We start from the raw sequence: 18947 nt of genomic DNA, 5'->3' as shown, positions 1-18947 counted from the left end.
TCAGTTTTTTAAAAATTTGGTGGAAGATTTTTCTACTTTTCCGTATTGGACTTGGTAATAGTGTACTTCTTTCGGCTGACTTCTACCCTCCTCAAACCCACTACGGCCAACCTCACACATCTCCTGGCTAAGTTATTATTTTCCTTGGCACCGTAATAATATTCAAATCTTGAAATGAACTGTAAAAAAGTTGAATCTTCAAAATGAAGTATAAGCCCGATTAACAAAATCATGCTACATTTTGCAATGAATTAAAGCAATAACAGAACCACTGTACATGCTGTAAGAACATCCTAATCAATGAACTTGAACTATTTATGGAAGGCTGAACCAATCAAGTTTAACTAAACTATGGATCCACCTTCTGTCTTTTTGGGGTTGATTTTCTTCGGTGATGACTCTAGGATGTTTGCCAAAGCATTAGAACCATTTATTTCAATGGCTGACTTATGATACACCAACACAGCTTCTTTAGTAGAACCAAAAGTGACTAACCAATGTTCAGTGTTTTTTCTTTTGTCTCGGATCTCTGCTACCCATTTCCCACATTTTCGTTGTCTAAATCCCTTGGAGCACTTCATGTATCTTGAAGGATCTTCTTCACTGTGGACATGTTCTTTTAAATGACCCTGGTCTTTCCATTTTTAATGATGATTTACTTTATCCCTATCTTTTTATAATGCTTGGACTTCTCTCCTAGAAGCGTTTCCTCCTTGTCACTAGACAAGTTATGGTGTCATTTTTCAGCATGTAAATACATACAACACGCGGAAAGACAACAAAACTTTTGTCCACTATTGTAACACCCCGCAAAAGTCCTCCATGTTTTATCTCCTAGTAGCATGATTATATAGTTGAAAACTTGAAAAAATTTTCTAGGTGTCAAAAGGACTTAATCTCATTTTGAGCTCCAAATCTTTAAGGAGTTATTTTATGACCTTCCTGATCTTCGATAGTTAATTTTTATGTTGTTTCATGATGGATAAAGTGGATAGTACATCTTGGTCAAGTTTTCAATTTTTTGGGCCGCGCTTAGACCTTGTTTGGTGTCCGAAAATAGTGGACCAATGCGATCTTGGCGCGCTGCGTTGCCCATCGCGTTGGTCAATTTTATGTAGAAACTGCCAGCAAAAGTACTGAGGCTTGGCGTTATTAGGGCTTGATGCATCAGGTATCGCATTAATGGCATCGACCTGCCACATCGCTTATCACGTCGATGCCCAATTATTTCATTTTTTTTAAAATCCGCGATCAAGGGGGCAATTTAGTCATTTTTCCCCTTGCTTTTTTATCCTTAACATGGGATTGTACTCCTAAATCGCCACTTTATTGATATTTTTCTAAAAATTCACTAAGAACACTCCTTAGGGTTTCAACCCAAAAATCTAAGGGAACTCAAGATTTGACCGTCAATTCTCGAAATTGATTCAAGAATTGGAATTCCCGATCCGAGGGCTTCAAGAATCATCCATTAGAAACACAAGTAGAATCCCAAAAGTAAGCATTCACCCAAAATTCAAAACCTAGGGTACGTGGGGTTTATCCTAAAACTCCATGGGCTTATGGAAACAGTTGAATATGATTTAAGGTTTATCAAGCATGAATTTATAATGTGGTTTTGGAATTTATGTTTTAAATTATGCGTTCTGAATATTTCAATGCTACTATTTATTTGGCCTGTAGTCCTTTCCCATTAAATTGTTTTATACTTATATATATATGTATGAAATTGAGTTTTTAAGATTGATTGAGAGCATAATTAGGAAGTCGCTCTCTTGTGATGAATTGAAGTTTATGATCTTGTTAGGAATGATTTCAAATGCATGTTTTATGGTTTAAAAATGGTTTTTATTAATATTATAGTATTTGAACATGTTTTAGAGTTGATGAGAGGGAGTTTTTTGATATAACTATATTCTTGTTTAAATGAAAAAGAATTGTTCGTGATTGAGAACTTTGACATGATCACCTTGTGTACTTGAAATGTTGAAAAAGAGAGTTTCTGGCATGTGTTTACATGAGTTTTATGAAAAATTTCTTTGAAATGATTTATTGATATGGTGGTCCAAAACCTTATGTTTTGAAAGAAGAGAATTATAATAAGCTATTAATGGCTTAGAGATACGAGTTGCAAATCAATGGTATGATGATACCATATAAACGTATGCCATAATAGAGCTAGTGTTTTTACAGTTTAATTTTAGAGAATACATGTTTTAAAGAGTTAAAAATGGGCTTAAAGAGGGTTAGGTAGTTACCTGAAGAAGGAACGAGTCAATGGACTCATTGCCTAAAACCATGTTTAACCGATATGGGTATATTATTATTGTACGCTGGTGATGGCCATGTGGCGTAGTAGAGACAGAGACTCTGGCCCTTGCAGCATACTCGAGTTGGGGGCTTAGATGTCGAGTAAATGACAGATTCCATAGCCCATGGAATTTTAGACTTGAAGGGTACACCACCTAGCACAGAAGTCAAATAAACATGTGTCATAGAGTTCAGATGATTTTATAGAGTCTTTGAAATATACCCATGTGATTCTTACCATATGAATATTTATGAATTATTTTAAATTGCTCTCATATATGTTAAATATTATTAGTATTTTGGATTTGCTCTGCATACTAGTACAACTGTATTGACCCCCTACCTTCTAGGTTTTGAGGCTTAATTTAGAGGTCCGTCTAAGCAATAGAGATACCAGAGAGAAGAGACTGTGTAACGGTGAGCCTTCTCTATTTTTGAAGGCCTGTTTATTTTATTTATTTTAATTTGGGTCCACTGGGGACCTTGTCCCAGATTCAGACAGTTGTCATTCTAGCATGTAAATGAGATTTTGCAGACTGGTGTAGACGTTTTCTAGACTTTTTGAATTTTAATTCTTTATCATTAAATTGAGTTCAGAGTATGACCATGATTCCATATTAAGTTGTATTTCTGCATCTTCTTTATTTATATGAATATTATGCATGACTATCAGATAGAGAAGGGCGTCCGGTCCTTCATGGTTCGGAATGCTCGTCATGGCCAGGGCCTCGGTTTATGTCATGACAAACTAGGTATCAGAGAATGGTTCATGGTCCAGGGTGTCTACAAGATCGCGTCAGGTAGATTCTTATTTATTGGTGTGTAGCGCGCAAAACTTAAAAGCGGAACGCTACTAGGCATTTAGGAATTTCTCATTTCTTTCATGACTTAGTTCATGCCATGGAGTATGTATGTACCCTAATCAATGATCTCTTGTCTTTCAGAAAATCACTATGCCTCTTCGTAGAATCAGCAAACAGAATGGTCAAGTAGAAGAGGTTCGTCAAACCTATGGAATGTGGTCCTGTAACAGAGCCCACTCTCCAGAATTTTTCCCTACTCCGGGAGTACCTCCAGTCCTGACTAGTCCTACTCGTGCCCTAAGGATAAATGTTAACTGTCCCCAGTCTTCTTAGAAGGACATTTTGAGTGCTGACTTTAGGTAGTCCATTCATATGATTGCACAATTGGTAGCCTCTTAGACCCTTCAGTTTGACGATGTAAGTTCAGTATCTGCCACGTCTGAAAGTACTAGAATTGGTCAATTCATGAGATTGAACCCACCCGTATTCACAGGCTTAAAAGTTGAAGAGGACACTCAAGGGTTCATTGATGAGTTGGAAAATATTTTTTGAGTTATGCACATGAATAAAATTAAAGGTGTGGTGTTGGAAACATATCAACAGAAGGATGTGGTAAACCAATGGTATATTGAGTGGGAAGATTCAAAGGGTGAGAATACCGAGCCTTCAATGTGGAGAAAATTTGTGAGCCTTCCTAGATCAATTCTTTCCCCAGGAGCTGAGGTAGGCCAAAGTGGAAAAATTCATGAATCTAAAGCAATGAAAAATGAGCATCAAGGAGTACACTTTGAGGTTCAACAAACTAGCCTATTTTGCTCCAGATTTGGCAGGAAATATGAGAGCCTAAATGAGGAAATTTGCATCCGGTCTTTTCAATGACTTAGTGCTAGAATGCAAGGAGATCATACTATACAGAGATATGGACTTCTCCAGACTGTCACTCAACATGCACCAGGTAGAGGATTAGAAGAAAAAGGTGGCTGAGATAAGGGAATAGGACAGGATGGTAATTGGGGAAACGCGTTGCAGAAGAAAAACAATTGGGTAATGCTTAGTTCGCAGCCAGTGCTCCAGTGCCCAGACCTCCAGCTGATCAGTAATTCTAGAATTTTCAGACTAGTCATGGGCCGAGAGTGGAGGGTATGCAGTGTTAGGGATCATAGCTCATACTCCTCTATCATACCAGCATTGTGAAAGATAGGGGAGAAATCATCCAGAAAGATATCAGTTTGGTGCCATGGTATGTTATTTGTGCGGCCAGCCAGGCTATATCAAGAGGGATTGTCTGACAACAAGAGGTAATGTTGGGGGAGGTAAGTCACAGGCTAATTCCTCCAATCCTCCACTACTGCCCAAGGGCGTCCTTTCATATACCGAAATCGGTCGCAACCGGTTGTATGCTTTGACAAACAGCCAAGAGGTAGAAGCCTCACCAAGCGTGGTTATGGGTATTTTACAAATTTTCTATTGTGATGTATATGTGTTTCTTGATCTCGGGTCTACCTTATCTTATGTGACCCCATATGTGGTCGTCGATTTTGGGTTTGAGCCCAATGTAATTGCAGAACCTTTCTCTATTTCCACTCCGTTGGATGATTTTGTTGTGTCTAAGAGGGTGTATAAAAATTGCGCTATGTCAGTTTATAGTCGGGATACTGTGGCAGAAGCTTGAGATTGTTGACTTTAATGTTATCTTAGGAATAGATTGGATCCATTCATGATATGCCACATTAGACTATAGAACCCGAAAGGTTACTTTTTCTTTTCTAAATGAGCCAGTGATAGAGTGGGTGGGCAATTCATTAGCACATAGAGGGAAGTTTATATCTTACCTTAGAGCCTATAAGATTATTTCTAGTGGTTTTCTATATCATTTAACCTGAGTAAAAGATTTTAATATTGAGAGTCCTTCTCTTCAGTCAGTCCTGTGGTAAATTAATTTACATAAGTCTTTCTTGAAGATTTCCAGGGGTACTACCTAATAGGGAGATAGATTTTGGTATTAATTTTTTGCCAGATACCCATCCCATTTCTATTCTTCCATATAGAATGGCTCCTGCAGAGTTGAAAGAGTTGAAAGAGCAGCTGTCAGATTTGCTTGACAAAGGCTTTATTCGCCCTAGTGTTTCTCCTTAGGGTACACCTTTGCTATTCATGCATAAGAAAGATGGTTCCCTCCATATGTATATAGATTATTGTAAACTGAATAAGGTTACTGTCAAGAACAAATATCCCCTTCCAAAATTGATGATATTTTTTACCAACTTTGGGATGCTAGATGTTTTTCAAAGATAGACCTTCGTTCGGGATATCATCAGTTGAAGTTTAGAGAGTCAGATATTCCTAAAACAACTTTCCAAACCTAATATAGACACTATGAATTCTAAGTCATGTCCTTTGGATTGACTAACGCCTCTGCAGATTTATGGACTTAATGGAAAAGGTATTCTGTCAGTTTTTAGATCTGTTAGTCATAGTTTTCATTGATGAAACTTTGATTTATTCTAAGAGTGAGGAGGACCATGCCAATCACCTCCGAATTATCCTTCAGACTCTCAAAGATCATAAGTTGTATGCAAAATTTTCCAAATGTGAATTCTGGCTTAGTGTTATTACTTTCTTGGGGCATATTGTATCTAGTGAAGGAATTAAGGTTGATCCCCAAAAGGTTGAGGAAGTGAGAAAATGGCCCAGACCCATGACTCCAACTGACAATCGGAGCTTCTTTGGTTTGGCAGGGTATTACAGAAGGTTCGTAGAGTGTTTTTCTTCCATAGTGGCTCCACTTACTAAGCTGACTCAGTAAAAGGTAAAGTTTATGTTGTCGGACTCCTGTGAGGATAGTTTTTAGAGGTTGAAAGACAAGTTGACAACTGCTCCTATTTTGAATCTTCCAAAATATACAAAGGGTTTTGTTGTGTACTGTGATTTATCCTGTGTGGGACATGGGTGTGTTCTTATGTGGCACGGTAAGGTGGTAGCTTATGCATCTACGCAGTTGAAGGTTCATGAGTGAAATTACCCTGTGCATGACTTGGAATTAGCGGTTGTGGTATTCGCACTTAAGATATGGCGGCACTATCTTTATGGAGTACATGTTGATATATTTACTGACCACAAGAGTTTACAGTTTGGTTGGAGCTTTTGAAGGATTATAACATTAGCCTGCACTATCATCCGGGCAAGGCAAATGTGGTATCCAACACTATTAGTAGATTATCTACGGGCAGTCCTTCTCATGTTAAGGAAGGGAAAAGGGAAATGTTAAAGGATATTCACCGACTTGAAAATCTAGGAGTGTGATTTTTGGATTCCGAGGATCGGGAAGTAGTTGTTCATGAGGTACCAAATATTCCCTCTGTGTTGAGGTTTAAGAGAAGCAGGCCAAAGATCCCATCTTGATGCAAATTAAGAAGGATGTGGGTCAATAGAAGGTGATGTCTTTTAAAATTGGTGGTGATTGAATTTTGACATACCAAGGTAGGTTGTGTGTTCCGAATGTGGATGGTCTGCAAGAGAGGATGATCTTAAAACTATATATTGGTGGAATAATATGAAACGTGATGTGGCTGACTTTATTTCCAAGTGTTTGAATTTCCAAAAAGTTAAAGTGGAATATTTGAAGCCAGGTGGTACTTCCCTGGAAATATCCTTACCTCTATGGAAGTGGGAGATGAACAATATGGATTTTATTATGGGATTCCTAAGGTCCCGAAACCAGTATGATTCTATCTGGGTAATTGTAGACCGTTGACCAAGTCATCCCACTTTTTCCCATGAGGACTAATTATTCGAGAGATAATTATGCCAAGATGTACATTGAGGAAATAGTTCATTTGCATGGGGCACCTGTATCTATCGTATCTGATCGAGATATGCAATTCTCTTTGTAGTTTTAGAGATCCTTTTAAAGGGGTTTAGGTACCCTAGTGAACTTGAGTACGACTTTCCACCCTCAGACAGATGGGCAAGCCGAGCGCACCATTCAGACACTTGAGGATATATTGAGGGCCTGTGTGATCGATTTTAAAGGTAGTTGGGTTGAACACTTGCCATTGATAGAGTTTGCGTATAATAATAGCTACCATGCCAGTATTAAGATGGCTCCTTTTGAGGCATTATATGGGAGAAGATATAGGTCACCGATAGGCTGGTATAAAGAGGGTGAAATACGGTTGTTTGGGCTTGAAGCAATGGAGAAAGTAAAAATCATTAGAGAATGACTCAAAATAGCTCCAAGTCGACAGAAATCCTATACCGATATTTGAAGAAGGGAGTTATAATTTGAGGTTGGAGATTGGATGTTCCTCAAAGTCTCTCCTATGAAGGGATTTATGCGATTGGGGAAAAAAGGAAAGTTGATTCCTGGATATATAGGACCATATCAGATTTTATGAAGGATAGGTAGGGTTGCTTATGAGTTAAAATTTCCCACAAGTCTAGATTTCGTCCATCCCGTATTTCATATATCTATGCTGAAGAAGTGTATTGGAGATCATTCTTTAGTGTTGCCTATAGAGGAGATCAATGTGAAAGACTCCTTGGTTTATGAGGAGGAACTTGTTGCTATTCTAGAGCGTTAGTTTCGAAAGCTGAGGAGAAAGGAAATAGTTTCGGTTAAGGTGTTGTGAAAAAATTAGAAAATTGAAGAAGCTACTTAGGAATCAGAAGATGATATGTGGACAAGATACCCAATCATTTTTGATCCGGTGGATGACGAAATGGAAGGTACAATCTTTCCCTTGTTCTTTCTATGTCCTTTGTATACTTGAAATCGTGCTTGTCCGTGTTCCACATCATCATTTAGGGATGAATGATCCTAAGGCGGGGATTATGCAACACCCCACAAAAGTCCTCCTTGTGTTATCTCCTAGTAGCATGATTATAGAGTTGGAAACTTGAAAATTTTTCTAAGTGTCAAAAGGACTTAGTCTTATTTTGAACTCCAAATCTTTGAAGAGTTATTTTATGACTTTCCAGACCTCCTAGTTAATTTTTAAGTTGTTTCACGATCGGTTAAGTGGATATTATATCTCGGATAAGTTTTGAATTTTTTGGGCCGCGCTTAGACCTTGCTTTGTGTCCCAAATTAGTAGACCAGCGCGATCTTGGAGCGCCGTGTTGCCCATCGCGTTGGTCAATTTTGTGCAGAAACTGCCAGGCAAAAGTACAGAGGCTTAGTGTAATTAGGGCGCAATGCATCAGGTATCGTGTCAATGCGATCGATGCACCACGTCGCCTCTCGCGTCGATGCCCAATTATTTCAGTTTTTCTAAAATCCGCGTCCAATGGGGCAATTTAGTCATTTTTCCCCACCCCTTTTTATCCTTCACAAGGGATTATATTCCTAAATATCCACTTTATTGATATTTTCCTCAAAATTCATCAAGAATACTCCTTGAGGTTTCAACTCAGAAATCTAAGGGAACTCAAGATTTGACCGTCAATTCTCAAAATTGATTCAAGAACTGGAATTCCCAATCTGAGGGCTTCAAGAATCATCCATTAGAAACAGAAGTAGAATCCCAAAAGAAAACATTCATGCAAAATTCATAACCTAAGGTACGTGGGGTTTATCCTAAAACTACATGGGCTTATGGAAACACTTGAATATGATTTAAGGTTTATCAAGCATGAATTTATAAAGGGGTTTTGGAATCTATGTTTTAAATTATGCATTCTGAATGTTTTAACGCTATTATTAATTTGGCCTTTAGGAATTTCCCCTTAAATTGATTTATACTCATATGTATATGTATGTAGTTGAGTTTTTAAGATTGATTGAGAGCATAATTATGAAGTCCCTCTCTTATGGTGAATTGAAGTTTATGGTCTTGTCAGGAATGATTTGAAATGCATGTTTTATAGTTTGAAAGTGTTTTTTCTTAGTATCATAGTATTTGAACATGATTTAGAGATGACGAGAGAGTTTCTTGATATAACTATATCCTTGTTTAAAAAAGAAAGAATTGCGCGTGATTAAAAACTTTGAAATGACCACCTTGTGTATTTGAAATGTTGAAAAAGAGAGTTTCTTGCATATGTTTACATGAGTTTTAAGAAAGAGTTCTTTGGAATGATTTATTGATATGGTGTTCCCAAGCCTTATGTTTTGAAAGAAGAGAATTATAACAAGCTATTAATGGCTTAGAGATGCGACTTGCAAGTCAATAGTATCACGATACCATATAAATGTATGCCATAATAGAGATAGTATTTTCAACGATTGATTTTAGAGAATACATGTTTTAAAGAGTTAAAAATGGGCTTAAAGAGGATTAGGTGGTTACCCAAAGAAGGCACGAGTCAATCAACTCATTTCCTAAAATCGTGTTTTGCCGATATGGGTATATTATTATTGTACGCTAGCGACGGCCCAGTGGTGTAGTAGAGACAGAGACTCCGGCCCTTCTGGGAAACTCGGGTTGGGGGCTTGGCTGCCGAGTTAATGGTAGATTCCATATAGCCTGTGGTATTTCGGAGTTAGGGTACACCACCTAGCACAGAAGTAAAATAAAGATGTATCACAGAGTTCAGATGATTTTATAGTCTTTTAAATATGCCCATATGATTCTTACCATATGATATATTTATTAATTATTTTAAATTGCTCTCATATATGTTGAATAAAAATTATTATTTTGGATTTGCTCTGTGTACCAGTACAACTGTATTGACCCCCTACCTTCCAGGGTCTGAGGCTCAATCTATAGGTCTGGCTAAGCAGTAGTGATTTCAGAGAGAAGAGACTGTGCAGTGGTGAGCGCTCTTTATTCTAGAAGACCTTTTTATTTGAGACTATGTTATTTATTTTGATTTGGGTCCACAGGGGGCCTAGTCCTAGATTCAGACACTGGTCATTCTAGCATGTACTAGAGATTTCACAGACTGGTTTAGAAGTTGTCTAGACTTGTTGGATTTTAATTCTTTATCATTAAATTGAGTTCAGAGTATGACCATGATTACGTATTAATTTTTATTTCCGCATCTTCTTTATTTATATGAATATTGTGTATGACTAGATAGAGAAGAGCATTCGGGCTTTCATGGTTCGGAATACTCGTCACGCCCAGGACCTCGGCCCGGGTCGTGATAACTTTGATGGTGGATTTTTCTTTCTCTTAATTTTTGTGGTTTTGTTGATTGCCACATTAAGGTGAATTTCACTCTTAGAGGCCATTGCTTCATGAAATAGATCAAGTAAAGTAGGAACAGTCCATCAACAAGACAAGCATATGAACATAAACAAGGGAATTCAAATAAAATGAACACAAAGAAGCAAATTACAAACTGCCGAATCAAATACCAAACAACAATAATGAATTTCCACAAATGGGGTTTGAGAAGGGAAGAGCATGCACGGATCATTCCACAAGAGGCTGTTTTCAAGAGACCCTCAGTCCAAGTGTAACAAATTAAAGTACAAGAAGAAGAAAACAGTGAAAAAGTATAGTTTTAATAAGGAAAGGAGCGAAGAGCCTAGACAAAAAAAAACAACAGCAGCAGAATAATGTGATAATGAAACACAATAAACAATACATAACAATGGATATCAAAAACAAGAACCACAAGGATGTGACTAATACTACAACAGAAACCAACAAATGTAAACCTTTATGAAAGTCAAGACAGCACTCTACTCCATATTAACTTTCTACCGTAATACGCAAAGTCCACACCTTTAGATATAAAATCATGTGATTGTTAATATTAAGCTACGGCATATCATATGTAATCACCTCTCTCCATAACCAGATCCCATATCATATAGATAAAAAGGAAATGAAAAAAAATACTCTCTCCTTATGGTAGCTTTTGAATATTTTGAAGAGATAATACCCAGATACCACCCAGAACTATACCCAAAAAGGCTATGAAACAACTTAACTTAAAGAGGGTCCTATTACCCCCTGAACTAATTAAAAGTGTAATTTTGACACTCTTAGTGCCTACGTAGCACATACGTGGCACAACACTGAAGTATCCACGTAGGCACTAAGGGTATCAAAATTATACTTTTAATTAGTTTAGGGGGTAATAGGATCCTCTTTAAGTTGAGGTGTATCATAGCCTTTTTGGCTATAGTTCAGAGGGGCAATTGGGTATTTTTTCTATTTTGAATTGTCAATTGTTGTAACTTGTATTTTTATGTAGTTTCCAAATATTGAATTTTCTTTGGTGGAAATGAGATCTACTGCCTTTTTACAACTTGAATAGAAAATAATGACCTTTTTGGATCTAAAAATAATTTGCAAAGGACTAAAAGATCATTTCTCCTTAAATTTGGTGTCATTTACAAAATATGTTGTATTATTTGTGACTTTCAACCAATCAATCAATATGGAATGGGATAAAGTTTTACACGTGATGATTGGTTCTAGGAAAAGCTAATTATACACTTTCATTAGTTGTTTGATATATTTATTGTTCTCATACCTTTTTTTGGAAATAGTTATCTTTGAAATGTATTAGATTTTTGTCGTGATAACTTATGGACTAATTTTAGACTGACACACAAAATTATCACCACATGTGTAAATATTTGTTTTGGAAAAAATAAAATAAATGATTCTTTCCTAAAGATGAGTTATTGACAAAACCTTATTATTTCAACTATTACTTCTCAAGAGAAATCATATCTGCCACCACATGCACCTCATGCCAAGTGCCAATGAGACAATATATACTCACACTACTTCATAGGTACCAAAGCTTCAATAGAAAGTAGAAAAAGAACCAGAAAAAATTCTTGATTTTTGTGTTAACTTCTATTCTAATTTCTTTTCTCATCTTTTTGATTTCCAATCACATTTTTATGTGATCTGTATATGACATGTGAATTTGTAGTCACAAATATTTTATGTAGATTTGTGCTTGTGTATTGTGATGGATACTGCAAAACTTAACATCAATATATGTCCATAAAGAAACTCAAGCATGCATATATTTTTTGAAGTTGAATGCCACAGATACATATAGGTTTGTTTTTACACGTACAAAAAGATATGATATTACATGATTTTTAAAGTAGGGAGTTGTGTATTTAATTTGCTTGTTTGTTCCGATTACCGTTTACATTCCATCTAGAAATTTATGAAGTCATAGGGTATGATTATTGATAAAATGTTCGTTGAATACTTTTATATTTAGATAGAAAGAAAGAATTCCTTATCAGAATTAAAGTTAAAGTAGTTGCAATGTTCTTTGATATTTTCTCTTTAGTAAAGCCATGCAGCCAACGAAGAGCATCACGAAATGTAGGTCACCAAAAAGTGCTCAAAAATTGTTGTTACTGTAAAATTAACCAGTCAAGTTGGAGGAAGTTCCTCTGCCAGGCTTAATCAGGTTGAAATTCACTTATAGGGTTGCGATCCAATAAAGCTGTCTAATGAGGAGGAATGGAGGGCCAAATGAAAGACGTCAGAGACATGAAAAGTCATGTGAAGAGGAAACCATCATCAAGAATGAAAACATTGAGGCAATTTCAGCCGAAAATTCTATGGAGAGAGATCTCAAGCTGCCGGAAGAAAAGGTGAAAAAGTACAAAAGAGTTAGACAAAGAAAGTGAAGCAAGTGGGTGGCAAAGGTTCGAGAGCCAAGAACGAATGATCGAGTTTGGGTAGGAACATCAACACTGCTGATGAAGCTGCTTTGGCTTATGACAAGACGTTCATTAAAATGAAAGGCGTTGATGCTGTGAAAAACATCCTCAAACCACCACCAAGAGACCCACAAACAAAGAAAATCAACTACATGAATCCACCGTCGTAATCTACAGATGTTGTTAGATTTAAGAAATGAATTATTATTTTGTTGTAGATCCTCTCAATTATGATAATTAAATCTAGCTAACTCCCAACTTAGTGGAATGTTTTTTCTTTTTATATTGGTTGGATTGTACCCTTTTTTCTCGGTTGTAAAGATCTGAAAGTCCATAACATTGTATGTTTTGGTCTTAGTTTTTGTTCCTAGACGAAAGCAATTTTACTTAAGTTGCACACCAAAACTCAACTAGATCAAAACAAATCAACTAGCATTTTTATCTCGAATGAGAACTAATTATAATTTTAGTCTCCCAGGTTCTCATACATATTAGTCCATAATTGACAAAAATGTTAGGAAGATCCAAACCAATATTAAGTTACTAACTAGAAGTTATTCAGGTCAAAAATCATGATGTTTTATTCAAATTTCAGATTATAATTTCTTTTGCAACACAATTTTTACTTTTGAAGTTGTAAGTACGATAGTTAGGCATGAACAATGTCCTGACAGTCTTTACAAAATGTATAAGCTGACACAATTCTATGTTCAGCTCAAACTCTTCAAAAATTCTAGACAAAGTCTCCCAGGTATAGCACATCTTGTGTACTACATAGTTTTCTTCAATTAAACATTTGTCAAAAATTGTTCAGGAAATGAACTTTTCCGAACGAACATAATCCTTTTCTTTCTCCCTTCATTTACATTTCCTCAATGAAGAAAAGCCTAATAGACAAATCTTTCCTAATTCTAGGTAACTTTTCAGTTCCTTGATTTTTTATAGACAAACTTTTCATTACATTTTTCTGATTTGATCTCTCCTTGATGTGAGAGTTTCAAGACACAAATGTTATATGTCTAACGCTAATTTAGATATATATTCGAGGTTTTGAGTTGTTTGAACTGTTTGAACTTTTTTATGACATCATAGCTTCTTCTTTGTAAGATGAAGTATTTCTATTAAAAGAAGAGAAAATGCTCTGTTTCCACCTAAACTATAAATGAAATCGCTGAAACACACCCAAACTTTAGGAGGGTCCTATTATCGTCCTGGACTAATTAAAACCGTATTTTTGGCAAACTTAGAGCCTACGTGGCACATTAGTGTGCCTACGTGGACCTTCAGTGTTGATTCACTGATGTGCCGCGTATGTACCACGTAGGCACTAAGGTTGCCAAAAATATGATTTTAATTAGTCTAGGCGGTAATAGGACCCTCCTTAAGTTCAGGTGTGTCTCGGTAATTTCCTTTACAGGTCAGGGTGGAAACAGTGCATTTACTTTTAAAAGAAACTAAAAACTAGAGGAGATTTAGAAAAGCAGATCTAGCATTTTACGTGAGTTGGTATTTTGTGACATATGATATTGAACGCAACATAAATGTGTCTTTAATGAAATGTAAGTATGAATATATAGTTTAATTTAAAGTCAAATAATGATAGATACATACTGGTAGATATGTACGCATTGTTATACATGGGGATAGATACAATACATGACTCATAGGAACGACAATTTTCTTTTTGTTTCAATCTCATGTGCCAGAGGCTCACCATTCATCTTTCTTTTGGTGGACTTTTTCTATCCCTACAAGCAAATCCTCTATTCTTGAGCTTCTACTTCCTTCCCCTCCTTGTGGAAGCCTTCTTCACCAGCGACTTCACGCTCTTAGAAGGTGTCATTTTAGCCGGCACCTTTTTGGCTATTATAGCATTCTGCGTAACTTTCCAACTTGGAGTCGTTCTATAGCAACCTTTGTGACCTCAGCTGTCTTAGTGGCAGCCTATGCCTTACCAGGAGCAATCTTAGTCTTCGCCCTGGCAACAAGGCTATCCTTAGCAGCGGGCTTTGCCTTCGGCTTGACAGTGTTTTAGGCTTAGCCTCAGCAGCAGACTTCTTCTTCGATGGTGCAGGATTAAAAGTCGATGGAAGTTTGTAGGAGCACTTAATTACTTTCAGCAGTTTTTTGAAATTTGGTGGAAGATTTTTCTGGTTTTCCTCAATGGATTTGATAATGGCATACTTCTTTCGTCAGAATTCTACCCATTCTCAAACCCATTGCGGCTAACCTCACACACCTCCTAGCCTGGTTACTATTTCCTTCATATATTCTAATACCGAAATAAACTGTAAAGATGCAAAATATCAAAAATGAACTATTAGACCAGTTAACAAAAGCAAGCTGCAGTTTGCTCTAATAAAAAACATGCAGTAAAAACAGAACCCTTGAAAATGCTGGAAGTACATACAAAGTTTAAAACATCAAATAATGTACAACAAAATAATAAAGCATTAACAATCAATGAAATTTAACCTCCTATGGAATGTTGAATCAATCAAGTTTAACTAAATTATGGATCCACCTTCTATCTTTCAGGGGTTGATTTTCTTTGGTGCTGGCTCCAGAATATTTGTCAAACCATTAGCACCATTAATTTCAATGGCTGCCTCATCATAAGCCACATCAGCTTCCTCAGCAGTGTCAAAAGTTCCCAACCAATGTCTAGTATTGTTTCTTTTGTCTCGGATCTCTACTGCCCACCTGCCCATTTTCGTTGTCTAACTCCCCTGTATTTCTTTATGTTTACTTGAAGCAGGTTCTTTCTCTTTGGATTTCTTCTTTGAAATCACCCTAGTCCTTCCATTTTCAATCATGATTTCCTTTATCCACAACTTCTTAGGTCTCTGGGATTTCTCTCCTTGAAGCATTTCCTCCTCATCACTAGACGAGTCTATAGCGTCATTGTCCGTCATGTAAATACGCACAACACGCGGCATGACAACAGAACTTTTACCCACTTTTTTGGTGGATTTTTCTACTCTTTCAATTTTTGAGGGTTTTTCAACTGCCACATTTTGGTGATGCTCATCATTAGAGGCCATTGCTTCATGAAAGTGAAGTCCGTCAGATCCGACATGTTATATAAAATTGTTTAATGAACTTTTATTAATACAAAGTAATTGCGTTATATCTCTTCCGATTATTCTAGAAGGAAATTTAAAAGGAAAAAAAAGACAAACAAACAAAAACCAAACTGATGGAAAAAAAAAAGAAAATGAAAAAAATTTGTTCTCTCCTTTTGGCACCTTCTAATTTCGAGAGTCAAACAAGTTTTAATCAATATTCTTTTCATGAATTTTTTAAATATTTTATATTGTAAGTTATTGCGACTTATTATACTTTTTTTTAGTTTTCAAAAATATTAAATTATCTTTGGATCGAAGGAAATTAGATTTCTTGTCTTTATACAATTTGAATAGAAGAAATTAAATTTTTGATGCAGATATCTTACAAAAATACCTAGAATACAAGATACTGAAATTTTTAAAGGAATAAAAAATCATATCTCCCAAAATTTTTATCATTTACCTTATCATAATTGATGATTGTAGAATTTACCCCCACTCACTGAAACTCTACATTTTTGTTATATCGCTCTCTTGAGTTCCAAATAGAAAACTTTCAACATATTAATAAGTTTGTCAAAAATCCATCTATGGATTTCATATAATTCAAAAGATAAAATGCTCAAAGACAAACCAACCTAAAAAATGAGAAAATAAAATCTCTCTCTCTTACATATTAAATAGAAGAAATGGTCTTTTAAGACCTGTAACATATAAAATGATGATTTATTATATGTAAAATTGAAGATTTTTTTTATAAAAGAGACATAAAACTATAAATGGTTGGAAAACCATTTCTCCCCTCCTAAAGCAGTAGCATTACACATATAAGTTAATGAAATGTGCTTATAGAGGCACAAAACAACTCACATGTCACACGTAGATTGCTTCAAAAATATGACTGGTGGCCCATAAAAGACAAAGAAGTTGAAATCGAACATACCTTCAAAAGAAACTCAAAAGCACTTGGACAAACTAGTAATGGAAATCTTTCATCTTGCCTTTATATGTTTTGTCTTTTGAAAGTCATTTATCTAATTCAAAACTTTAGCAACAAAACAATCATCACTATATAGATATGGAAAGAAACTAAATATACATAAATAATGTTTTATACTTGGATGTATTTCATAACAACTTCCCATTTTAACATGTCGTTCTTATCTTATTTGTTGACCAATAACAAAAAGACTCAACATTTATATCTTTAATCTTTAATATATAATCTTTATCTTTATTTTTAATATATTAATAGTGTAAAAAAACTTAGAAATATTGTTTTGAACTTTCCTCTCTACATCAATACACAACCAACGCCAACTCTGAAAGCATCAAAGTAAACTACAAACCCATCTGAACCGTTTGGCAAAGTCAATACTAGGTTGAAGTGAGTTGAGTCTTCAACTTTTGAAAACTATTCTCACAAGAATATGACCACTTAAATTTGACTTTCTTCTGAGTCAATCGATACATGGGGGATGCAATAGAATAGAACTCTTCAAAAAAACCTCTGTAATAGCCATCCAAACCCAAGAAACTCCTGATATGATATTTGATGGAGAGATGGGTCTGGCCAGTTTCTCACTGCTTTGGTCTTTTGAGGGTCAAATCGAATGCCATCACTGGTCATAATATGGCTAAGGAAAGTTACCGATTTTATCCAAAACTCGCACTTACTGAATTTGTCAAACAACTGATGGGCTCTAAGAGTCTGTAATATAATTCAGAGATGGTCTACATGATCAGTTTCACTACACAAATAGACAAGAATATCATCATTGAACACTATGACGAACATGTCCAAGTACTGCTTGAACTCTGTGTTCATCACGTCTATGAAAGTTTCATGGGCCTTTGTTAGTCCAAAAGACATCACAATGAATTCGCAGTGACCATACCAAATGATGAAGGCTATATTTAAAAGGCCACATTCTCTGACTCTAAGCTGATCATAGCTGAATCTTAGGTCTATCTTAGAGAAATAACTGTCACCCTGAATTTGGTCGAATAATTTATCAATCCTGGGGAGTGGATATTTATTCTTAATTATGACTTTGTTCAACATATGGTAATCGATGCACATTCTGAGAGAACCGTCTTTCTTAGGCACGAAAAGGATTGAAGCTCTCCATGGAGAAACACTACATCGGATGATTCCCTTATCCATGAGATCTTTCAACTATTCTTTCAATTCCCTAAGCTCAGTTGGAGTCATTCTTTAGGGAGAAATATAGATAGGTTGGGTATCTGGAAGGAGATCTATTTCAAATTCAATTTCCCTTTTGAGAGGAACTCCGGGGAGGTCTTCAGTGAACACATCTAGAAATTTCCTTACTACTGAAATAGACTCGATACTTGTATTCTCAGAACTAGAGTCGTTGAATCAGACAAGATGGTAAACACACCCCTTAGATATATTTTTTCTCACCTGAAAATAAGAAATAATCTGACCCCTAAGTATAGAGGTACTACCCCTTCATTTAATGGCGGGTTCATTGGGAAACTGAAACTGAATGACTATACTTGTACAATCAACTAAGGAATAACATGAGTGGAGGCAATCCATGCCAAGAATAACATAAAAATTAGCCATCTCTAACTCCACAAGATCTGTTGAGGTAACTCTTTGGGACACTGTAATAGGGCAGTTTTGATATACCCCCAAAGCTACAATGGAGCTACCTACTGGAGTAGATACTCAGAAAGGTTCTACTAAAGATTTGGGACTAATATTAAAATCGACTGCTATATAGAGGGTTACAAAGAAGAGTGAATCTCTGAGCTCTAATAAAGCATTAATATGGGGATGAAAGACCTGTAACATACCCGTAACTACATGAAGAGAAATTTTCTGATCCTGTCGGGACTAGAGTGCATACAATCTATTCTGGTGTTGACCACTAGTGGCACTGGAAATGGCGCTCTTCTTAGTTGGTCGACTTACTAGAGCTGATAACAGATTGGACTGACCTTATTAGTATAAATCTTTTTCCCTATAAGAAACTACTGGACACTCTCTAACCCTGTGGACTGGCTTGACACACCCAAAACACACATCACTACCAGCCTTACACACACCTTGAAGATTCCTACCATATTTTTTGCAAAGCTAATTTGTATGACCACTATTCACGCTACCCTGTGACTTAGAGCCTAGTGAAATCA

The 18947-nt window shown here is 36.1% G+C and overlaps 1 long non-coding RNA gene and 1 pseudogene across 1 annotated transcript; one reads left to right on the top strand and one right to left on the bottom strand.

Annotated features, from left to right (window-relative positions):
* LOC124891024 overlaps positions 1–15758 on the bottom strand; it is a 110010-nt pseudogene extending 94252 nt beyond the window's left edge.
* On the top strand, positions 11664–13155 carry LOC124891023. Its single transcript, XR_007049491.1, has 2 exons — positions 11664–12092; positions 12477–13155. It is a non-coding gene; the product is annotated as an uncharacterized LOC124891023 (long non-coding RNA).
* Positions 15759–18947: the final 3189 nt, after the last annotated feature.

This window comes from Capsicum annuum, unplaced genomic scaffold (genome assembly GCF_002878395.1).
Source record: "Capsicum annuum cultivar UCD-10X-F1 unplaced genomic scaffold, UCD10Xv1.1 ctg2906, whole genome shotgun sequence".
Lineage (NCBI taxonomy): Eukaryota > Viridiplantae > Streptophyta > Magnoliopsida > Solanales > Solanaceae > Capsicum > Capsicum annuum.
This window is presented reverse-complemented; position numbering and strand designations above follow the sequence as displayed.